Below are 23965 nucleotides of genomic sequence, written 5' to 3' on the forward strand. Positions count from 1 at the left end.
TCAAGTATGTGGTGCGAACGCAACGGAACAGTCAGATTTACCATAAATGAACATGGTGAGTAACATTTTATAAACAATATTGTCAATATTGTTTGTTTTCCCTCTATTTTGCTGACGAGAATTTCAAAATAAAGCCCTACCAGAGTCTCAATGCAACAACAGACAGTGATTGAACCGTGAATTTTGTGAACCATTACATAATCCTATATAGGCTAATTATAAATTCAATTGTTATTATACTTTACAATATTACTGTTTGTTGTTGTATTTTTCAAAACTTGAAACTTGTGTGTGTGTGTCAGGTGGATTTTTTTAATGTTTTTGAAATAAGTCTCTTGCGCTGCTCCCCCAGCCTGCATTTATTTGATTAAAATATAGTAGCCTAGGCTATAAACTACAGTATTGTGATATATTATTACCATTTTAAATAACAGTTTCTATTTGGACATATATTAAAAGGTTTTTTTTTTGGTTTTTTTTGTCCAATTTCTTGTGCTCCTCCCTGTCCTAATCTAGGTGATGGGACCTACCAGCTGTTCCTCATCAATGGCAAGAGGATCCAGTATTTAAGCAGAGCCGGGGGGGAGAGAGAGAGACTGGGACTGGGACTGGGACTGGGACTGGGACTGGGACTGGGACTGGGACTGGGACTGGGACTGGGACTGGGACTGGGACTGGGAGAGGTTTCTTCTCCCAAGAGCCTGAGGCCCCGTTTACACGATGGGAAAACGCAGATATTTCCCTGCGTTTTGGCCTGTCATTTACACGAAAACGCAGTTTTTATCCCAGAGAACGATTATTTCTAAAAACTCCGGCCAAAGTGGAGATTTCTGAAAACGCCGGTTATGTGTTGCCGTGTCAACTGGGAGAAACGGGGTTTTAGGTTCTCAAACGTCACATTATGCGCCAGAAAATGCTTACGTCATGTGAGCGCCCTATGTTCAGAGTTTGTTCCATACTGTCTATGAGTTTGTTTGGCTACTATTTGATCATGGATGCTGTTAAAGTGGTACTCATTTTTACTTTTGTGAAAACGCTTTTGGCCTGTTTGCATTTGCCGCGCTGTCTGTCCACACGAACGAACCTCGCGCCATGTCTATTGTTTTGAAAGGAACAGGAAGTCGCTCGTGCTATTCGTCGTTGTCGATTTTGAGGATTCTGATTGGCTTGCATGGCTTTATCCTTCTCCTTACACTGCCGCCCCTTTGTATTTATGCGGGTTGATGTAAACGACAACTTTTTTTGAAAACGATATTGCGTGCACGATGTTATTTTTGAAAACGGAGGGGGAGAAATATTCGTTTCTCTAAATACCCGGCTATGTGTAAATGTGGCCTGAGACTGTTGTGTTACCAGACTTGGAGTGTTGCTCTTGTTGGTGTATGTTAAGCTTAAGTGTGTTGTTACGCTTAAATGTGTTGTTACGGCTGTAGTGTGCAGCTTTGAATTGCTTGCCCATTGTTGAGTGTTGGAGCAGTAGGGAGTGGGTGCCATTTTTCTTTTCTCATTTTCTCCTGTTTTTTGTTAGTTAGGAAGTAAGGTAAGAGTTCTGTTGTTTATTTGTGTTGATTGTTGTAGGTCAATTAGGTGTTCCTTCTACCGGGTAGTGAGATCTTTTGTTTGTTTTGGCTTTACCTGCTCCTGAAGAACAGGCTTCATTTCTTTTTCTTTTGGAGCTGTTTGTTTAGGATTCTTTTTGCACTGTATTTATCACTTATTGTAAATAAATGTATTGGAAATCTTACTTTGTGTATTGTGTGCTGGGACTCAGATAGGTTAACTTTTCTTTGTCGCTGTTCATTTTAGCTTTAAAGCTACTTTCCCTTTTGCCCCTAGAAAATGAATTGGGAACGTAACAGTGGTATTGTGTAATTATTCGAATAGAATTGAGTCTTTTCTCTCTGTTTTGCATGCGTCGTCATAATCATTATTGTTATTGTTGTTATTATTATTTTAATAAATTGTTTTGCCTCTGTCACAGTGTATTCTTAACCTGAATTAGCACTGTTCATATAGGCAACACCAATAGGTGTCATGTAACACAAAATAAACCTATGTTTTCTTCATGATACAGGGCATAATCTTAGTTTCGTTTTTATTTTGTTACCATTAGACATCACTGGGTTTTAATTTGAGGTATGAAAACCTGACGATGCCACATATTGAAACACAAATTCATATAACATATTAATTAGCCTGTCATTTTCTTCATTTTCTAAGTCAATAAAGGTTATGTTAAATGAATAAATGTAGTGTAAATGTTGTAATGAAACCAACTGTACCGTTCAAAAGTACTGTTTGTTGTTGTATTTTTCAAAACTTGAAACTTGTGTGTGTGTGTGTGTCAGGTGGATTTTTTTAATGTTTTTGAAATAAGTCTCTTGCACTGCTCCCCCAGCCTGCATTTATTTGATTAAAATATAGTAGCCTAGGCTATAAACTACAGTATTGTGATGTATTATTACCATTTTAAATAACAGTTTTCTATTTGGACATATATAAAAAAAATAAAAAAATTTTTTTTTTTTTTTTTTTTTTTTTTTCTGATTTCTAATTGTAATAACGATCTCATAGCTTTATTTCTGCAATTGTAAATGCAGTGAAAATATATTATTGGCACTTCTGTGTATGCACTGCAAAGATGTATTTTCCTTGAATGATTTAATTTGACTGGTGTTACCGTCCCAGGACGTATGCATTTGCGTTTTCTAATGGGTAAGTGTCATTCATTGATTTATTGAGTGTGTGTGCGCGCGCAGCCAATGGACCCAACGGCCTGCTGGGAGTTGTAGTTTTGTTGTACGTTGTATTTATACCATAGAAAGGACCTGTCTTTCACTTCGATGGTAACTAAAAAAAAATTCAAGCTGCGATTTTTCACGATGGATATCCTCGCGCGATCGAGTGTAGATTGTGTTAAACACGACAAGAACCAAAAATTCTGCGTTTATTCCTTAAAACAGTCGGTATTTCCCATATTGCTTCTCCTTTGCAGCTGCCATTGGCGCACGTCACAATTATAAGCGCCTGCTATTGGCGTAGGCAATGTTTACAGCACGATTATCAAGTATGTGGTGCGAACGCAACGGAACAGTCAGATTTACCATAAATGAACATGGTGAGTAACATTTTATAAACAATATTGTCAATATTGTTTGTTTTCCCTCTATTTTGCTGACGAGAATTTCAAAATAAAGCCCTACCAGAGTCTCAATGCAACAACAGACAGTGATTGAACCGTGAATTTTGTGAACCATTACATAATCCTATATAGGCTAATTATAAATTCAATTGTTATTATACTTTACAATATTACTGTTTGTTGTTGTATTTTTCAAAACTTGAAACTTGTGTGTGTGTGTCAGGTGGATTTTTTTAATGTTTTTGAAATAAGTCTCTTGCGCTGCTCCCCCAGCCTGCATTTATTTGATTAAAATATAGTAGCCTAGGCTATAAACTACAGTATTGTGATATATTATTACCATTTTAAATAACAGTTTCTATTTGGACATATATTAAAAGGTTTTTTTTTTGTTTTTTTTTGTCCAATTTCTTGTGCTCCTCCCTGTCCTAATCTAGGTGATGGGACCTACCAGCTGTTCCTCATCAATGGCAAGAGGATCCAGTATTTAAGCAGAGCCGGGGGGGAGAGAGAGAGACTGGGACTGGGACTGGGACTGGGACTGGGACTGGGACTGGGACTGGGACTGGGACTGGGACTGGGAGAGGTTTCTTCTCCCAAGAGCCTGAGGCCCCGTTTACACGATGGGAAAACGCAGATATTTCCCTGCGTTTTGGCCTGTCATTTACACGAAAACGCAGTTTTTATCCCAGAGAACGATTATTTCTAAAAACTCCGGCTAAAGTGGAGATTTCTGAAAACGCCGGTTATGTGTTGCCGTGTCAACTGGGAGAAACGGGGTTTTAGGTTCTCAAACGTCACATTATGCGCCAGAAAATGCTTACGTCATGTGAGCGCCCTATGTTCAGAGTTTGTTCCATACTGTCTATGAGTTTGTTTGGCTACTATTTGATCATGGATGCTGTTAAAGTGGTACTCATTTTTACTTTTGTGAAAACGCTTTTGGCCTGTTTGCATTTGCCGCGCTGTCTGTCCACACGAACGAACCTCGCGCCATGTCTATTGTTTTGAAAGGAACAGGAAGTCGCTCGTGCTATTCGTCGTTGTCGATTTTGAGGATTCTGATTGGCTTGCATGGCTTTATCCTTCTCCTTACACTGCCGCCCCTTTGTATTTATGCGGGTTGATGTAAACGACAACTTTTTTTGAAAACGATATTGCGTGCACGATGTTATTTTTGAAAACGGAGGGGGAGAAATATTCGTTTCTCTAAATACCCGGCTATGTGTAAATGTGGCCTGAGACTGTTGTGTTACCAGACTTGGAGTGTTGCTCTTGTTGGTGTATGTTAAGCTTAAGTGTGTTGTTACGCTTAAATGTGTTGTTACGGCTGTAGTGTGCAGCTTTGAATTGCTTGCCCATTGTTGAGTGTTGGAGCAGTAGGGAGTGGGTGCCATTTTTCTTTTCTCATTTTCTCCTGTTTTTTGTTAGTTAGGAAGTAAGGTAAGAGTTCTGTTGTTTATTTGTGTTGATTGTTGTAGGTCAATTAGGTGTTCCTTCTACCGGGTAGTGAGATCTTTTGTTTGTTTTGGCTTTACCTGCTCCTGAAGAACAGGCTTCATTTCTTTTTCTTTTGGAGCTGTTTGTTTAGGATTCTTTTTGCACTGTATTTATCACTTATTGTAAATAAATGTATTGGAAATCTTACTTTGTGTATTGTGTGCTGGGACTCAGATAGGTTAACTTTTCTTTGTCGCTGTTCATTTTAGCTTTAAAGCTACTTTCCCTTTTGCCCCTAGAAAATGAATTGGGAACGTAACAGTGGTATTGTGTAATTATTCGAATAGAATTGAGTCTTTTCTCTCTGTTTTGCATGCGTCGTCATAATCATTATTGTTATTGTTGTTATTATTATTTTAATAAATTGTTTTGCCTCTGTCACAGTGTATTCTTAACCTGAATTAGCACTGTTCATATAGGCAACACCAATAGGTGTCATGTAACACAAAATAAACCTATGTTTTCTTCATGATACAGGGCATAATCTTAGTTTCGTTTTTATTTTGTTACCATTAGACATCACTGGGTTTTAATTTGAGGTATGAAAACCTGACGATGCCACATATTGAAACACAAATTCATATAACATATTAATTAGCCTGTCATTTTCTTCATTTTCTAAGTCAATAAAGGTTATGTTAAATGAATAAATGTAGTGTAAATGTTGTAATGAAACCAACTGTACCGTTCAAAAGTACTGTTTGTTGTTGTATTTTTCAAAACTTGAAACTTGTGTGTGTGTGTGTGTGTCAGGTGGATTTTTTTAATGTTTTTGAAATAAGTCTCTTGCGCTGCTCCCCCAGCCTGCATTTATTTGATTAAAATATAGTAGCCTAGGCTATAAACTACAGTATTGTGATGTATTATTACCATTTTAAATAACAGTTTTCTATTTGGACATATATAAAAAAATAAAAAATAATTTTTTTTATTTTTTTTTTTTTTTTCTGATTTCTAATTGTAATAACGATCTCATAGCTTTATTTCTGCAATTGTAAATGCAGTGAAAATATATTATTGGCACTTCTGTGTATGCACTGCAAAGATGTATTTTCCTTGAATGATTTAATTTGACTGGTGTTACCGTCCCAGGACGTATGCATTTGCGTTTTCTAATGGGTAAGTGTCATTCATTGATTTATTGAGTGTGTGTGCGCGCGCAGCCAATGGACCCAATTGCCTGCTGGGAGTTGTAGTTTTGTTGTACGTTGTATTTATACCACAGAAAGGACCTGTCTTTCACTTCGATGGTAACTAAAAAAAAATTCAAGCTGCGATTTTTCACGATGGATATCCTCGCGCGATCGAGTGTAGATTGTGTTAAACACGACAAGAACCAAAAATTCTGCGTTTATTCCTTAAAACAGTCGGTATTTCCCATATTGCTTCTCCTTTGCAGCTGCCATTGGCGCACGTCACAATTATAAGCGCCTGCTATTGGCGTAGGCAATGTTTACAGCACGATTATCAAGTATGTGGTGCGAACGCAACGGAACAGTCAGATTTACCATAAATGAACATGGTGAGTAACATTTTATAAACAATATTGTCAATATTGTTTGTTTTCCCTCTATTTTGCTGACGAGAATTTCAAAATAAAGCCCTACCAGAGTCTCAATGCAACAACAGACAGTGATTGAACCGTGAATTTTGTGAACCATTACATAATCCTATATAGGCTAATTATAAATTCAATTGTTATTATACTTTACAATATTACTGTTTGTTGTTGTATTTTTCAAAACTTGAAACTTGTGTGTGTGTGTCAGGTGGATTTTTTTAATGTTTTTGAAATAAGTCTCTTGCGCTGCTCCCCCAGCCTGCATTTATTTGATTAAAATATAGTAGCCTAGGCTATAAACTACAGTATTGTGATATATTATTACCATTTTAAATAACAGTTTCTATTTGGACATATATTAAAAGGTTTTTTTTTTGTTTTTTTTTGTCCAATTTCTTGTGCTCCTCCCTGTCCTAATCTAGGTGATGGGACCTACCAGCTGTTCCTCATCAATGGCAAGAGGATCCAGTATTTAAGCAGAGCCGGGGGGGAGAGAGAGAGACTGGGACTGGGACTGGGACTGGGACTGGGACTGGGACTGGGACTGGGACTGGGACTGGGACTGGGACTGGGAGAGGTTTCTTCTCCCAAGAGCCTGAGGCCCCGTTTACACGATGGGAAAACGCAGATATTTCCCTGCGTTTTGGCCTGTCATTTACACGAAAACGCAGTTTTTATCCCAGAGAACGATTATTTCTAAAAACTCCGGCCAAAGTGGAGATTTCTGAAAACGCCGGTTATGTGTTGCCGTGTCAACTGGGAGAAACGGGGTTTTAGGTTCTCAAACGTCACATTATGCGCCAGAAAATGCTTACGTCATGTGAGCGCCCTATGTTCAGAGTTTGTTCCATACTGTCTATGAGTTTGTTTGGCTACTATTTGATCATGGATGCTGTTAAAGTGGTACTCATTTTTACTTTTGTGAAAACGCTTTTGGCCTGTTTGCATTTGCCGCGCTGTCTGTCCACACGAACGAACCTCGCGCCATGTCTATTGTTTTGAAAGGAACAGGAAGTCGCTCGTGCTATTCGTCGTTGTCGATTTTGAGGATTCTGATTGGCTTGCATGGCTTTATCCTTCTCCTTACACTGCCGCCCCTTTGTATTTATGCGGGTTGATGTAAACGACAACTTTTTTTGAAAACGATATTGCGTGCACGATGTTATTTTTGAAAACGGAGGGGGAGAAATATTCGTTTCTCTAAATACCCGGCTATGTGTAAATGTGGCCTGAGACTGTTGTGTTACCAGACTTGGAGTGTTGCTCTTGTTGGTGTATGTTAAGCTTAAGTGTGTTGTTACGCTTAAATGTGTTGTTACGGCTGTAGTGTGCAGCTTTGAATTGCTTGCCCATTGTTGAGTGTTGGAGCAGTAGGGAGTGGGTGCCATTTTTCTTTTCTCATTTTCTCCTGTTTTTTGTTAGTTAGGAAGTAAGGTAAGAGTTCTGTTGTTTATTTGTGTTGATTGTTGTAGGTCAATTAGGTGTTCCTTCTACCGGGTAGTGAGATCTTTTGTTTGTTTTGGCTTTACCTGCTCCTGAAGAACAGGCTTCATTTCTTTTTCTTTTGGAGCTGTTTGTTTAGGATTCTTTTTGCACTGTATTTATCACTTATTGTAAATAAATGTATTGGAAATCTTACTTTGTGTATTGTGTGCTGGGACTCAGATAGGTTAACTTTTCTTTGTCGCTGTTCATTTTAGCTTTAAAGCTACTTTCCCTTTTGCCCCTAGAAAATGAATTGGGAACGTAACAGTGGTATTGTGTAATTATTCGAATAGAATTGAGTCTTTTCTCTCTGTTTTGCATGCGTCGTCATAATCATTATTGTTATTGTTGTTATTATTATTTTAATAAATTGTTTTGCCTCTGTCACAGTGTATTCTTAACCTGAATTAGCACTGTTCATATAGGCAACACCAATAGGTGTCATGTAACACAAAATAAACCTATGTTTTCTTCATGATACAGGGCATAATCTTAGTTTCGTTTTTATTTTGTTACCATTAGACATCACTGGGTTTTAATTTGAGGTATGAAAACCTGACGATGCCACATATTGAAACACAAATTCATATAACATATTAATTAGCCTGTCATTTTCTTCATTTTCTAAGTCAATAAAGGTTATGTTAAATGAATAAATGTAGTGTAAATGTTGTAATGAAACCAACTGTACCGTTCAAAAGTACTGTTTGTTGTTGTATTTTTCAAAACTTGAAACTTGTGTGTGTGTGTGTGTGTCAGGTGGATTTTTTTAATGTTTTTGAAATAAGTCTCTTGCACTGCTCCCCCAGCCTGCATTTATTTGATTAAAATATAGTAGCCTAGGCTATAAACTACAGTATTGTGATGTATTATTACCATTTTAAATAACAGTTTTCTATTTGGACATATATAAAAAAAAAAAAAAAAAATTTTTTTTTTTTTTTTTTTTTTTCTGATTTCTAATTGTAATAACGATCTCATAGCTTTATTTCTGCAATTGTAAATGCAGTGAAAATATATTATTGGCACTTCTGTGTATGCACTGCAAAGATGTATTTTCCTTGAATGATTTAATTTGACTGGTGTTACCGTCCTGGGACGTATGCATTTGCGTTTTCTAATGGGTAAGTGTCATTGATTGATTTATTGAGTGTGTGTGCGCGCGCAGCCAATGGACCCAACGGCCTGCTGGGAGTTGTAGTTTTGTTGTAGTTTTGTTGTACGTTGTATTTAAACCACAGAAAGGACCTGTCTTTCACTTCGATGGTAACTAAAAAAAAATTCAAGCTGCGATTTTTCACGATGGATATCCTCGCGCGATCGAGTGTAGATTGTGTTAAACACGACAAGAACCAAAAATTCTGCGTTTATTCCTTAAAACAGTCGGTATTTCCCATATTGCTTCTCCTTTGCAGCTGCCATTGGCGCACGTCACGATTATAAGCGCCTGCTATTGGCGTAGGCAATGTTTACAGCACGATTATCAAGTATGTGGTGCGAACGCAACGGAACAGTCAGATTTACCATAAATGAACATGGTGAGTAACATTTTATAAACAATATTGTCAATATTGTTTGTTTTCCCTCTATTTTGCTGACGAGAATTTCAAAATAAAGCCCTACCAGAGTCTCAATGCAACAACAGACAGTGATTGAACCGTGAATTTTGTGAACCATTACATAATCCTATATAGGCTAATTATAAATTCAATTGTTATTATACTTTACAATATTACTGTTTGTTGTTGTATTTTTCAAAACTTGAAACTTGTGTGTGTGTGTCAGGTGGATTTTTTTAATGTTTTTGAAATAAGTCTCTTGCGCTGCTCCCCCAGCCTGCATTTATTTGATTAAAATATAGTAGCCTAGGCTATAAACTACAGTATTGTGATATATTATTACCATTTTAAATAACAGTTTCTATTTGGACATATATTAAAAGGTTTTTTTTTTTGGGTTTTTTTGTCCAATTTCTTGTGCTCCTCCCTGTCCTAATCTAGGTGATGGGACCTACCAGCTGTTCCTCATCAATGGCAAGAGGATCCAGTATTTAAGCAGAGCCGGGGGGGAGAGAGAGAGACTGGGACTGGGACTGGGACTGGGACTGGGACTGGGACTGGGACTGGGACTGGGACTGGGACTGGGACTGGGACTGGGACTGGGAGAGGTTTCTTCTCCCAAGAGCCTGAGGCCCCGTTTACACGATGGGAAAACGCAGATATTTCCCTGCGTTTTGGCCTGTCATTTACACGAAAACGCAGTTTTTATCCCAGAGAACGATTATTTCTAAAAACTCCGGCCAAAGTGGAGATTTCTGAAAACGCCGGTTATGTGTTGCCGTGTCAACTGGGAGAAACGGGGTTTTAGGTTCTCAAACGTCACATTATGCGCCAGAAAATGCTTACGTCATGTGAGCGCCCTATGTTCAGAGTTTGTTCCATACTGTCTATGAGTTTGTTTGGCTACTATTTGATCATGGATGCTGTTAAAGTGGTACTCATTTTTACTTTTGTGAAAACGCTTTTGGCCTGTTTGCATTTGCCGCGCTGTCTGTCCACACGAACGAACCTCGCGCCATGTCTATTGTTTTGAAAGGAACAGGAAGTCGCTCGTGCTATTCGTCGTTGTCGATTTTGAGGATTCTGATTGGCTTGCATGGCTTTATCCTTCTCCTTACACTGCCGCCCCTTTGTATTTATGCGGGTTGATGTAAACGACAACTTTTTTTGAAAACGATATTGCGTGCACGATGTTATTTTTGAAAACGGAGGGGGAGAAATATTCGTTTCTCTAAATACCCGGCTATGTGTAAATGTGGCCTGAGACTGTTGTGTTACCAGACTTGGAGTGTTGCTCTTGTTGGTGTATGTTAAGCTTAAGTGTGTTGTTACGCTTAAATGTGTTGTTACGGCTGTAGTGTGCAGCTTTGAATTGCTTGCCCATTGTTGAGTGTTGGAGCAGTAGGGAGTGGGTGCCATTTTTCTTTTCTCATTTTCTCCTGTTTTTTGTTAGTTAGGAAGTAAGGTAAGAGTTCTGTTGTTTATTTGTGTTGATTGTTGTAGGTCAATTAGGTGTTCCTTCTACCGGGTAGTGAGATCTTTTGTTTGTTTTGGCTTTACCTGCTCCTGAAGAACAGGCTTCATTTCTTTTTCTTTTGGAGCTGTTTGTTTAGGATTCTTTTTGCACTGTATTTATCACTTATTGGAAATAAATGTATTGGAAATCTTACTTTGTGTATTGTGTGCTGGGACTCAGATAGGTTAACTTTTCTTTGTCGCTGTTCATTTTAGCTTTAAAGCTACTTTCCCTTTTGCCCCTAGAAAATGAATTGGGAACGTAACAGTGGTATTGTGTAATTATTCGAATAGAATTGAGTCTTTTCTCTCTGTTTTGCATGCGTCGTCATAATCATTATTGTTATTGTTGTTATTATTATTTTAATAAATTGTTTTGCCTCTGTCACAGTGTATTCTTAACCTGAATTAGCACTGTTCATATAGGCAACACCAATAGGTGTCATGTAACACAAAATAAACCTATGTTTTCTTCATGATACAGGGCATAATCTTAGTTTCGTTTTTATTTTGTTACCATTAGACATCACTGGGTTTTAATTTGAGGTATGAAAACCTGACGATGCCACATATTGAAACACAAATTCATATAACATATTAATTAGCCTGTCATTTTCTTCATTTTCTAAGTCAATAAAGGTTATGTTAAATGAATAAATGTAGTGTAAATGTTGTAATGAAACCAACTGTAGCGTTCAAAAGTACTGTTTGTTGTTGTATTTTTCAAAACTTGAAACTTGTGTGTGTGTGTGTCAGGTGGATTTTTTTAATGTTTTTGAAATAAGTCTCTTGCACTGCTCCCCCAGCCTGCATTTATTTGATTAAAATATAGTAGCCTAGGCTATAAACTACAGTATTGTGATGTATTATTACCATTTTAAATAACAGTTTTCTATTTGGACATATATAAAAAAAAAAAAAAAAATTTTTTTTTTTTTTTTTTTTTTTTTCTGATTTCTAATTGTAATAACGATCTCATAGCTTTATTTCTGCAATTGTAAATGCAGTGAAAATATATTATTGGCACTTCAAAGATGTATTTTCCTTGAATGATTTAATTTGACTGGTGTTACCGTCCCAGGACGTATGCATTTGCGTTTTCTAATGGGTAAGTGTCATTCATTGATTTATTGAGTGTGTGTGCGCGCGCAGCCAATGGACCCAATTGCCTGCTGGGAGTTGTAGTTTTGTTGTACGTTGTATTTATACCACAGAAAGGACCTGTCTTTCACTTCGATGGTAACTAAAAAAAAATTCAAGCTGCGATTTTTCACGATGGATATCCTCGCGCGATCGAGTGTAGATTGTGTTAAACACGACAAGAACCAAAAATTCTGCGTTTATTCCTTAAAACAGTCGGTATTTCCCATATTGCTTCTCCTTTGCAGCTGCCATTGGCGCACGTCACAATTATAAGCGCCTGCTATTGGCGTAGGCAATGTTTACAGCACGATTATCAAGTATGTGGTGCGAACGCAACGGAACAGTCAGATTTACCATAAATGAACATGGTGAGTAACATTTTATAAACAATATTGTCAATATTGTTTGTTTTCCCTCTATTTTGCTGACGAGAATTTCAAAATAAAGCCCTACCAGAGTCTCAATGCAACAACAGACAGTGATTGAACCGTGAATTTTGTGAACCATTACATAATCCTATATAGGCTAATTATAAATTCAATTGTTATTATACTTTACAATATTACTGTTTGTTGTTGTATTTTTCAAAACTTGAAACTTGTGTGTGTGTGTCAGGTGGATTTTTTAAATGTTTTTGAAATAAGTCTCTTGCGCTGCTCCCCCAGCCTGCATTTATTTGATTAAAATATAGTAGCCTAGGCTATAAACTACAGTATTGTGATATATTATTACCATTTTAAATAACAGTTTCTATTTGGACATATATTAAAAGGTTTTTTTTTTTTTTTTTTTTGTCCAATTTCTTGTGCTCCTCCCTGTCCTAATCTAGGTGATGGGACCTACCAGCTGTTCCTCATCAATGGCAAGAGGATCCAGTATTTAAGCAGAGCCGGGGGGGAGAGAGAGAGACTGGGACTGGGACTGGGACTGGGACTGGGACTGGGACTGGGACTGGGACTGGGACTGGGACTGGGACTGGGACTGGGAGAGGTTTCTTCTCCCAAGAGCCTGAGGCCCCGTTTACACGATGGGAAAACGCAGATATTTCCCTGCGTTTTGGCCTGTCATTTACACGAAAACGCAGTTTTTATCCCAGAGAACGATTATTTCTAAAAACTCCGGCCAAAGTGGAGATTTCTGAAAACGCCGGTTATGTGTTGCCGTGTCAACTGGGAGAAACGGGGTTTTAGGTTCTCAAACGTCACATTATGCGCCAGAAAATGCTTACGTCATGTGAGCGCCCTATGTTCAGAGTTTGTTCCATACTGTCTATGAGTTTGTTTGGCTACTATTTGATCATGGATGCTGTTAAAGTGGTACTCATTTTTACTTTTGTGAAAACGCTTTTGGCCTGTTTGCATTTGCCGCGCTGTCTGTCCACACGAACGAACCTCGCGCCATGTCTATTGTTTTGAAAGGAACAGGAAGTCGCTCGTGCTATTCGTCGTTGTCGATTTTGAGGATTCTGATTGGCTTGCATGGCTTTATCCTTCTCCTTACACTGCCGCCCCTTTGTATTTATGCGGGTTGATGTAAACGACAACTTTTTTTGAAAACGATATTGCGTGCACGATGTTATTTTTGAAAACGGAGGGGGAGAAATATTCGTTTCTCTAAATACCCGGCTATGTGTAAATGTGGCCTGAGACTGTTGTGTTACCAGACTTGGAGTGTTGCTCTTGTTGGTGTATGTTAAGCTTAAGTGTGTTGTTACGCTTAAATGTGTTGTTACGGCTGTAGTGTGCAGCTTTGAATTGCTTGCCCATTGTTGAGTGTTGGAGCAGTAGGGAGTGGGTGCCATTTTTCTTTTCTCATTTTCTCCTGTTTTTTGTTAGTTAGGAAGTAAGGTAAGAGTTCTGTTGTTTATTTGTGTTGATTGTTGTAGGTCAATTAGGTGTTCCTTCTACCGGGTAGTGAGATCTTTTGTTTGTTTTGGCTTTACCTGCTCCTGAAGAACAGGCTTCATTTCTTTTTCTTTTGGAGCTGTTTGTTTAGGATTCTTTTTGCACTGTATTTATCACTTATTGGAAATAAATGTATTGGAAATCTTACTTTGTGTATTGTGTGCTGGGACTCAGATAGGTTAACTTTTCTTTGTCGCTGTTCATTTTAGCTTTAAAGCTACTTTCCCTTTTGCCCCTAGAAAATGAATTGGGAACGTAACAGTGGTATTGTGTAATTATTCGAATAGAATTGAGTCTTTTCTCTCTGTTTTGCATGCGTCGTCATAATCATTATTGTTATTGTTGTTATTATTATTTTAATAAATTGTTTTGCCTCTGTCACAGTGTATTCTTAACCTGAATTAGCACTGTTCATATAGGCAACACCAATAGGTGTCATGTAACACAAAATAAACCTATGTTTTCTTCATGATACAGGGCATAATCTTAGTTTCGTTTTTATTTTGTTACCATTAGACATCACTGGGTTTTAATTTGAGGTATGAAAACCTGACGATGCCACATATTGAAACACAAATTCATATAACATATTAATTAGCCTGTCATTTTCTTCATTTTCTAAGTCAATAAAGGTTATGTTAAATGAATAAATGTAGTGTAAATGTTGTAATGAAACCAACTGTAGCGTTCAAAAGTACTGTTTGTTGTTGTATTTTTCAAAACTTGAAACTTGTGTGTGTGTGTGTCAGGTGGATTTTTTTAATGTTTTTGAAATAAGTCTCTTGCACTGCTCCCCCAGCCTGCATTTATTTGATTAAAATATAGTAGCCTAGGCTATAAACTACAGTATTGTGATGTATTATTACCATTTTAAATAACAGTTTTCTATTTGGACATATATAAAAAAAAAAAAAAAAAAATTTTTTTTTTTTTTTTTTTTTTTCTGATTTCTAATTGTAATAACGATCTCATAGCTTTATTTCTGCAATTGTAAATGCAGTGAAAATATATTATTGGCACTTCAAAGATGTATTTTCCTTGAATGATTTAATTTGACTGGTGTTACCGTCCCAGGACGTATGCATTTGCGTTTTCTAATGGGTAAGTGTCATTCATTGATTTATTGAGTGTGTGTGCGCGCGCAGCCAATGGACCCAATTGCCTGCTGGGAGTTGTAGTTTTGTTGTACGTTGTATTTATACCACAGAAAGGACCTGTCTTTCACTTCGATGGTAACTAAAAAAAAATTCAAGCTGCGATTTTTCACGATGGATATCCTCGCGCGATCGAGTGTAGATTGTGTTAAACACGACAAGAACCAAAAATTCTGCGTTTATTCCTTAAAACAGTCGGTATTTCCCATATTGCTTCTCCTTTGCAGCTGCCATTGGCGCACGTCACAATTATAAGCGCCTGCTATTGGCGTAGGCAATGTTTACAGCACGATTATCAAGTATGTGGTGCGAACGCAACGGAACAGTCAGATTTACCATAAATGAACATGGTGAGTAACATTTTATAAACAATATTGTCAATATTGTTTGTTTTCCCTCTATTTTGCTGACGAGAATTTCAAAATAAAGCCCTACCAGAGTCTCAATGCAACAACAGACAGTGATTGAACCGTGAATTTTGTGAACCATTACATAATCCTATATAGGCTAATTATAAATTCAATTGTTATTATACTTTACAATATTACTGTTTGTTGTTGTATTTTTCAAAACTTGAAACTTGTGTGTGTGTGTCAGGTGGATTTTTTAAATGTTTTTGAAATAAGTCTCTTGCGCTGCTCCCCCAGCCTGCATTTATTTGATTAAAATATAGTAGCCTAGGCTATAAACTACAGTATTGTGATATATTATTACCATTTTAAATAACAGTTTCTATTTGGACATATATTAAAAGGTTTTTTTTTTTTTTTTTTTTGTCCAATTTCTTGTGCTCCTCCCTGTCCTAATCTAGGTGATGGGACCTACCAGCTGTTCCTCATCAATGGCAAGAGGATCCAGTATTTAAGCAGAGCCGGGGGGGAGAGAGAGAGACTGGGACTGGGACTGGGACTGGGACTGGGACTGGGACTGGGACTGGCACTGGGACTGGGACTGGGACTGGGACTGGGACTGGGAGAGGTTTCTTCTCCCAAGAGCCTGAGGCCCCGTTTACACGATGGGAAAACGCAGATATTTCCCTGCGTTTTGGCCTGTCATTTACACGAAAACGCAGTTTTTATCCCAGAGAACGATTATTTCTAAAAACTCCGGCCAAAGTGGAGATTTCTGAAAACGCCGGTTATGTGTTGCCGTGTCAACTGGGAGAAACGGGGTTTTAGGTTCTCAAACGTCACATTATGCGCCAGAAAATGCTTACGTCATGTGAGCGCCCTATGTTCAGAGTTTGTTCCATACTGTCTATGAGTTTGTTTGGCTACTATTTGATCATGGATGCTGTTAAAGTGGTACTCATTTTTACTTTTGTGAAAACGCTTTTGGCCTGTTTGCATTTGCCGCGCTGTCTGTCCACACGAACGAACCTCGCGCCATGTCTATTGTTTTGAAAGGAACAGGAAGTCGCTCGTGCTATTCGTCGTTGTCGATTTTGAGGATTCTGATTGGCTTGCATGGCTTTATCCTTCTCCTTACACTGCCGCCCCTTTGTATTTATGCGGGTTGATGTAAACGACAACTTTTTTTGAAAACGATATTGCGTGCACGATGTTATTTTTGAAAACGGAGGGGGAGAAATATTCGTTTCTCTAAATACCCGGCTATGTGTAAATGTGGCCTGAGACTGTTGTGTTACCAGACTTGGAGTGTTGCTCTTGTTGGTGTATGTTAAGCTTAAGTGTGTTGTTACGCTTAAATGTGTTGTTACGGCTGTAGTGTGCAGCTTTGAATTGCTTGCCCATTGTTGAGTGTTGGAGCAGTAGGGAGTGGGTGCCATTTTTCTTTTCTCATTTTCTCCTGTTTTTTGTTAGTTAGGAAGTAAGGTAAGAGTTCTGTTGTTTATTTGTGTTGATTGTTGTAGGTCAATTAGGTGTTCCTTCTACCGGGTAGTGAGATCTTTTGTTTGTTTTGGCTTTACCTGCTCCTGAAGAACAGGCTTCATTTCTTTTTCTTTTGGAGCTGTTTGTTTAGGATTCTTTTTGCACTGTATTTATCACTTATTGTAAATAAATGTATTGGAAATCTTACTTTGTGTATTGTGTGCTGGGACTCAGATAGGTTAACTTTTCTTTGTCGCTGTTCATTTTTGCTTTAAAGCTACTTTCCCTTTTGCCCCTAGAAAATGAATTGGGAACGTAACAGTGGTATTGTGTAATTATTCGAATAGAATTGAGTCTTTTCTCTCTGTTTTGCATGCGTCGTCATAATCATTATTGTTATTGTTGTTATTATTATTTTAATAAATTGTTTTGCCTCTGTCACAGTGTATTCTTAACCTGAATTAGCACTGTTCATATAGGCAACACCAATAGGTGTCATGTAACACAAAATAAACCTATGTTTTCTTCATGATACAGGGCATAATCTTAGTTTCGTTTTTATTTTGTTACCATTAGACATCACTGGGTTTTAATTTGAGGTATGAAAACCTGACGATGCCACATATTGAAACACAAATTCATATAACATATTAATTAGCCTGTCATTTTCTTCATTTTCTAAGTCAATAAAGGTTATGTTAAATGAATAAATGTAGTGTAAATGTTGTAATGAAACCAACTGTACCGTTCAAAAGTACTGTTTGTTGTTGTATTTTTCAAAACTTGAAACTTGTGTGTGTGTCAGGTGGATTTTTTTAATGTTTTTGAAATAAGTCTCTTGCACTGCTCCCCCAGCCTGCATTTATTTGATTAAAATATAGTAGCCTAGGCTATAAACTACAGTATTGTGATGTATTATTACCATTTTAAATAACAGTTTTCTATTTGGACATATATAAAAAAAAAAAAAAAAATTTTTTTTTTTTTTTTTTTTTTTTTTTTTTTTTTCTGATTTCTAATTGTAATAACGATCTCATAGCTTTATTTCTGCAATTGTAAATGCAGTGAAAATATATTATTGGCACTTCAAAGATGTATTTTCCTTGAATGATTTAATTTGACTGGTGTTACCGTCCCAGGACGTATGCATTTGCGTTTTCTAATGGGTAAGTGTCATTCATTGATTTATTGAGCGTGTGTGCGCGCGCAGCCAATGGACCCAACGGCCTGCTGGGAGTTGTAGTTTTGTTGTACGTTGTATTTATACCACAGAAAGGACCTGTCTTTCACTTCGATGGTAACTAAAAAAAAATTCAAGCTGCGATTTTTCACGATGGATATCCTCGCGCGATCGAGTGTAGATTGTGTTAAACACGACAAGAACCAAAAATTCTGCGTTTATTCCTTAAAACAGTCGGTATTTCCCATATTGCTTCTCCTTTGCAGCTGCCATTGGCGCACGTCACGATTATAAGCGCCTGCTATTGGCGTAGGCAATGTTTACAGCACGATTATCAAGTATGTGGTGCGAACGCAACGGAACAGTCAGATTTACCATAAATGAACATGGTGAGTAACATTTTATAAACAATATTGTCAATATTGTTTGTTTTCCCTCTATTTTGCTGACGAGAATTTCAAAATAAAGCCCTACCAGAGTCTCAATGCAACAACAGACAGTGATTGAACCGTGAATTTTGTGAACCATTACATAATCCTATATAGGCTAATTATAAATTCAATTGTTATTATACTTTACAATATTACTGTTTGTTGTTGTATTTTTCAAAACTTGAAACTTGTGTGTGTGTGTCAGGTGGATTTTTTTAATGTTTTTGAAATAAGTCTCTTGCGCTGCTCCCCCAGCCTGCATTTATTTGATTAAAATATAGTAGCCTAGGCTATAAACTACAGTATTGTGATATATTATTACCATTTTAAATAACAGTTTCTATTTGGACATATATTAAAAGGTTTTTTTTTTGTTTTTTTTTGTCCAATTTCTTGTGCTCCTCCCTGTCCTAATCTAGGTGATGGGACCTACCAGCTGTTCCTCATCAATGGCAAGAGGATCCAGTATTTAAGCAGAGCCGGGGGGGGGGGGGGGAGAGAGAGAGACTGGGACTGGGACTGGGACTGGGACTGGGACTGGGACTGGGACTGGGACTGGGACTGGGAGAGGTTTCTTCTCCCAAGAGCCTGAGGCCCCGTTTACACGATGGGAAAACGCAGATATTTCCCTGCGTTTTGGCCTGTCATTTACACGAAAACACAGTTTTTATCCCAGAGAACGATTATTTCTAAAAACTCCGGCCAAAGTGGAGATTTCTGAAAACGCCGGTTATGTGTTGCCGTGTCAACTGGGAGAAACGGGGTTTTAGGTTCTCAAACGTCACAATATGTGCCAGAAAATGCTTACGTCATGTGAGCGCCCTATGTTCAGAGTTTGTTCCATACTGTCTATGAGTTTGTTTGGCTACTATTTGATCATGGATGCTGTTAAAGTGGTACTCATTTTTACTTTTGTGAAAACGCTTTTGGCCTGTTTGCATTTGCTTCGCTGTCTGTCCACACGAACGAACCTCGCGCCATGTCTATTGTTTTGAAAGGAACAGGAAGTCGCTCGTGCTATTTGTCGTTGTCGATTTTGAGGATTCTGATTGGCTTGCATGGCTTTATCCTTCTCCTTACACTGCCGCCCCTTTGTATTTATGCGGGTTGATGTAAACGACAACTTTTTTTGAAAACGATATTGCGTGCACGATGTTATTTTTGAAAACGGAGGGGGAGAAATATTCGTTTCTCTAAATACCCGGCTATGTGTAAATGTGGCCTGAGACTGTTGTGTTACCAGACTTGGAGTGTTGCTCTTGTTGGTGTATGTTAAGCTTAAGTGTGTTGTTACGCTTAAATGTGTTGTTACGGCTGTAGTGTGCAGCTTTGAATTGCTTGCCCATTGTTGAGTGTTGGAGCAGTAGGGAGTGGGTGCAACATTGGCAGTGAATCTGAATAAAATGTGTCTTTACACAAAACATTATCATAATTCAACCTGTATGTATTAAAAGCTGTAGTCACCTTTCACTTATTCATGCAAAAGCTATAAAAATTATGACTGAGATTATCTTAAATTTATACTATTTTTGAGAGGATAGATAGATGAATTTACTCACTTTTTCAATTTGTCCTTTCAGGGAGATATATACTGTTTTTGCCATTTCTGCTTTCTACCTCCTCTGGCAACTCAAAGGGAGCAGTTTTGCATTTTTTGGATGCAGGACCAAGAAAAGTACACGCAAATTTCATGGACAATATGTAATTTTTAATAATATGAACCACACCCGTTTCAAACAGTTGGGTGTCACCGTCCACTGGAGCCATAAAGGTTCTCTCAACATTAGTGAGGGCACTGATGGTGGTTGTTTAGAAAGACCCAATCTTAACTTTATCTGTGGACACTTCATGTTTTTGTGCGGCGGTTTGTGCGGTTGTCCACTCAGATGAGCCGGGTGAAAGCAGGTCGGCTGTACGGTTGGCTTGCAACAGACATTCTGGAGGGTGACAGAAAATAAACATTGACTCAATAAGCATTGATAATACCAATTACCTTTTTTAAACCTTAGTGCGCTGACAATAAGCCTACATTAATATTAACCATACAAACTACAAATTAATAAAACTAGAAAAATAAAACTGTGAAAACAGTGAAAAGACTGTTAATAATGTTTTATTTTTTTATTTTTTTATTATTAGGGAGGCCCGATTATGATTTTCTATTGCTGATAACAATTTTTTTCAAGCAAATTGGCCAATTCCGATAGCCGATTTTTTCCTTTAAGCAAATTTATTTGTTGTTTATTTGCTCTATAACATCTGTTGCCAGCCATTTGAAATGTAATCATGATGCAAACAAAGAGGCTACACACATGTAGCATGATAATTAATTTTTTATTTAAATTAGATTGTATAATTTCAAGATTTAAAGCAAAAACAAAATGGTCTGACTTTTGTTTTGTGAAATTATGCTAGAAGACACCTGCACAAAACAAAAACAGCAGACGGACTGAATGAAAACGCAAATTCACTTTCTGTCAGTAGGTGGCGCTTGGAAATCGCAAGTGTCTTAAATGTGAGTGTAAATGCAATGAAGAAATTTTTTTATTTAAATTACAATTTTGCCACAGTTTTTGCATGAACATGTTAAACATATCTAATCATTTCTGTAATACATTTTTATTTAAATTTTGCAACTTATAAAGTGTTAAAATATGTATTCAATTTACATATTAAAACTATTGTATGAAATGGCAAATGTAAATTATATAATTGAATTTTCATTTTCATTTTGCACCAAACGTTGCACAAATGTATGGGGAAATTTAAATTTAAATACAGAAATGCATTGCCATTTTACATATTGCATTTCAAATTGAATATTGCTACCCATAAGCTTCCATACACATGGTACCTGTTACTTGTTACTTGTTACAGTACAGATTGGAGGTTGACCAATCACAGTTGTCTCTGATCATTGGCTAGAGACGCTTATTTAATCATTATAGTGAGAAAGTACGACAGCTTCTAAACCCATACAATTAATAGATTTAATCGGTTATGGTTTATAACGCGCATACATTTCCAAAAAGACAAAAAAGTCCCGGATATTGCATAAATGGAGCATTCGGGTTTTTGAGCCGATGAGCGCCCTCTGGTGGAATATTGAAGGATTGTTTGTGTGACAGTTCTGATGTTTTCCTCTAGTTACGTGATGTAAGGAAGTACAGGACATATATAGTTAAAAAAATATGCCTGTGAGTTTGATGTAATGACAAAACATGGTTTCACGTTATTTTTATTTTTATCGGCCGTCGCCATCGCTACATTTAGGGACGAACAAGAATTCTGTGAGAATGAAAGTTGTAATGAAAGAGAGTTCGATAAGAGTCACTTTTATAGCAACGTGAAACACTGGAGAAATACCACTGGCATTATCACATAAACTACTAGGTAAGATACAGATATGAGTGCCAACATGCTATTTTACACGTTGATATGTTTTAATCACTTCTGTGTGTTTTACAGATGCTCTGCCTCTTGATGAGGTTGATGGTAATGTTATTCGTACTGTGAAGAGAAGTGTGTTTTCAGAGTCTCAGCCCTCTCCTCTGAAAGAGCCCCTGACACTGGCTGCTGTGTCACAGGTCAATAAACCCATCCACTCATCATCATTTACAGAGAACTTGTGCTTCACTGCAGTCAAACCTGGGGATATTGTTGCAGTAACTGTGTATAATTTATGAAACAGAAAAATACAATGGAGCTAGTGCCATCTAACCACCAGTCAAAAGTTTGGTCACACCCACCCATTCTTTATCATTTTACTTGTCCACATTTTAAAATAGTAATAAATTAATCATCATCATCACCACCAATAACATTGTCGTCGTCAGCATAATTTTGAACTTATTCAGGCTGTTGTTACAAAGAAGTACACTTCATCATACTTTTAAAAAGAGAAATTATATGAAAATAATATAGGCTACTTTAAAAGAATATACTTTGGTGCAAACTGAATATAATGTTTCGGACACTTAATTGCATCATGTTAACTGAAATTAAATGAACATTTATTATAGTTTGTTAAGAAACGGTCATGAAAGTATACTCGTTAAGTGGCTTTTTATTTCATTAATTTTGTATTATCTGCAATAACTGTTTTTTAAAAGAAACATAGTTTTCCATTTTTATTTTTAACACTTATTTTTTACAAGGGTGAAGCAGATCACTTAAAAAAATAAATAAATTTGAACCACCCAACTCCTCAAATAAATGTCTACTTTAGGTTGTGGGCAAATTATTTTTTAGCTATTATACTCTATTATATATATAGATATTATATAATGCTAGCTTCAAAATTGGACCAAACACTTACATACCAATAGAAACACTTTATCATACATTTATTTAGTCACAAACAGTTCATTTATTGTATTGAGTTAATAAATTCAGTTAATTCATTTTTTTTTTTTTTTTTTGTCAGTTATACTTTTATTAATTGATTCAGTCATAAAGCTTTTAATCAGCTAATGAACTCGTGGGCCACTTGGACTCTTTACAGAACCACCAGTGGTCTGAGGATCACAGTCTGAGAAAACTGCTTTAAAACCAAACTGGACCATGGTACCACCACAGTACTTTTGTGTAAATGTTGTTTCTGCATATATTCAGGCTCTTTTGTGTATTTCAGGATGTGTTGAGGAATATTTTGGATCTGAATGAGTCTGTGATTCAGAATGAAGAGTTTGTCCGTTGTGTCAGTGGTGGGAAACTGTTTCCTGGCTCTGTTCCACTGGCACACAGATACGGGGGCCATCAGGTAAAACTGACCGTCACTTCAAACCCGACAGCGATGGCGTAAGACAACCAGAGCAAACATGTCAACCATGTGTTATTATTATTATAGTTTGGTTATTGGGCCGGACAGCTGGGGGATGGAAGAGCACATATGTTGGGTGAATACACAAACAGGTAAAATCATCCTTTTCCATCAGCGTTCAACACAAATCATCAGTTGTTATTGTCAGATGTGACTTTTCTGTTGTAATGCATGTCAACTTTCCCATAATGTTGTTTAAGATTAAAGAATGGAAAGTGTGATCTATACTTACTGGTTTTTCAGCAAATAGATGATTCTGGCATTTTTTAATCTATTTCTCGTTTAATGCTTAAACATGCGTCTGAACAATGACATCTCTCAGTTTAGAACTGACAAGTGTTAACCGTTAGAGCGGTATACAATCTCTCTTTTATCCAGAAAGGGTGAAAGATGGGAAGTCCAGTTGAAAGGCTCAGGAAAGACACCGTACTCAAGGTGAATATCAGTTTCTGCTGCTCAATATTTTTGATATGCTTTTTAAGTAATTCTGAGATATATTTAGTTGTAAATGATCTTACATTATGACTCATAGTGTGTGATTCTCTGTCTGGCAGGAGTGTAATGGTTATACTGTTTACTGTACATGATGTTTTGTGTGCAGGTCTGGTGATGGACGGGCTGTGATTCGCTCCTCTGTGAGGGAGTTCCTGTGCAGTGAAGCCCTCAGGTACACACACACACACACACACACACACACACACACACACACACACACACACACACACACACACACACAC

The 23965-nt window shown here is 37.2% G+C and overlaps 1 long non-coding RNA gene across 1 annotated transcript; it reads left to right on the top strand.

The window, feature by feature from the left end:
• The first annotated feature begins 21737 nt into the window (after nucleotides 1-21737).
• LOC309510036 lies at nucleotides 21738-23482 on the top strand. Its single transcript, XR_014210152.1, has 4 exons — nucleotides 21738-21799; nucleotides 21875-21993; nucleotides 23040-23168; nucleotides 23256-23482. It is a non-coding gene; the product is annotated as an uncharacterized lncRNA (long non-coding RNA).
• The last annotated feature ends 483 nt before the right edge of the window (nucleotides 23483-23965 follow it).

This window comes from Leuciscus leuciscus (genome assembly GCF_965113295.1).
Source record: "Leuciscus leuciscus genome assembly, contig: SUPER_11_unloc_1, whole genome shotgun sequence".
NCBI lineage: Eukaryota > Metazoa > Chordata > Actinopteri > Cypriniformes > Leuciscidae > Leuciscus > Leuciscus leuciscus.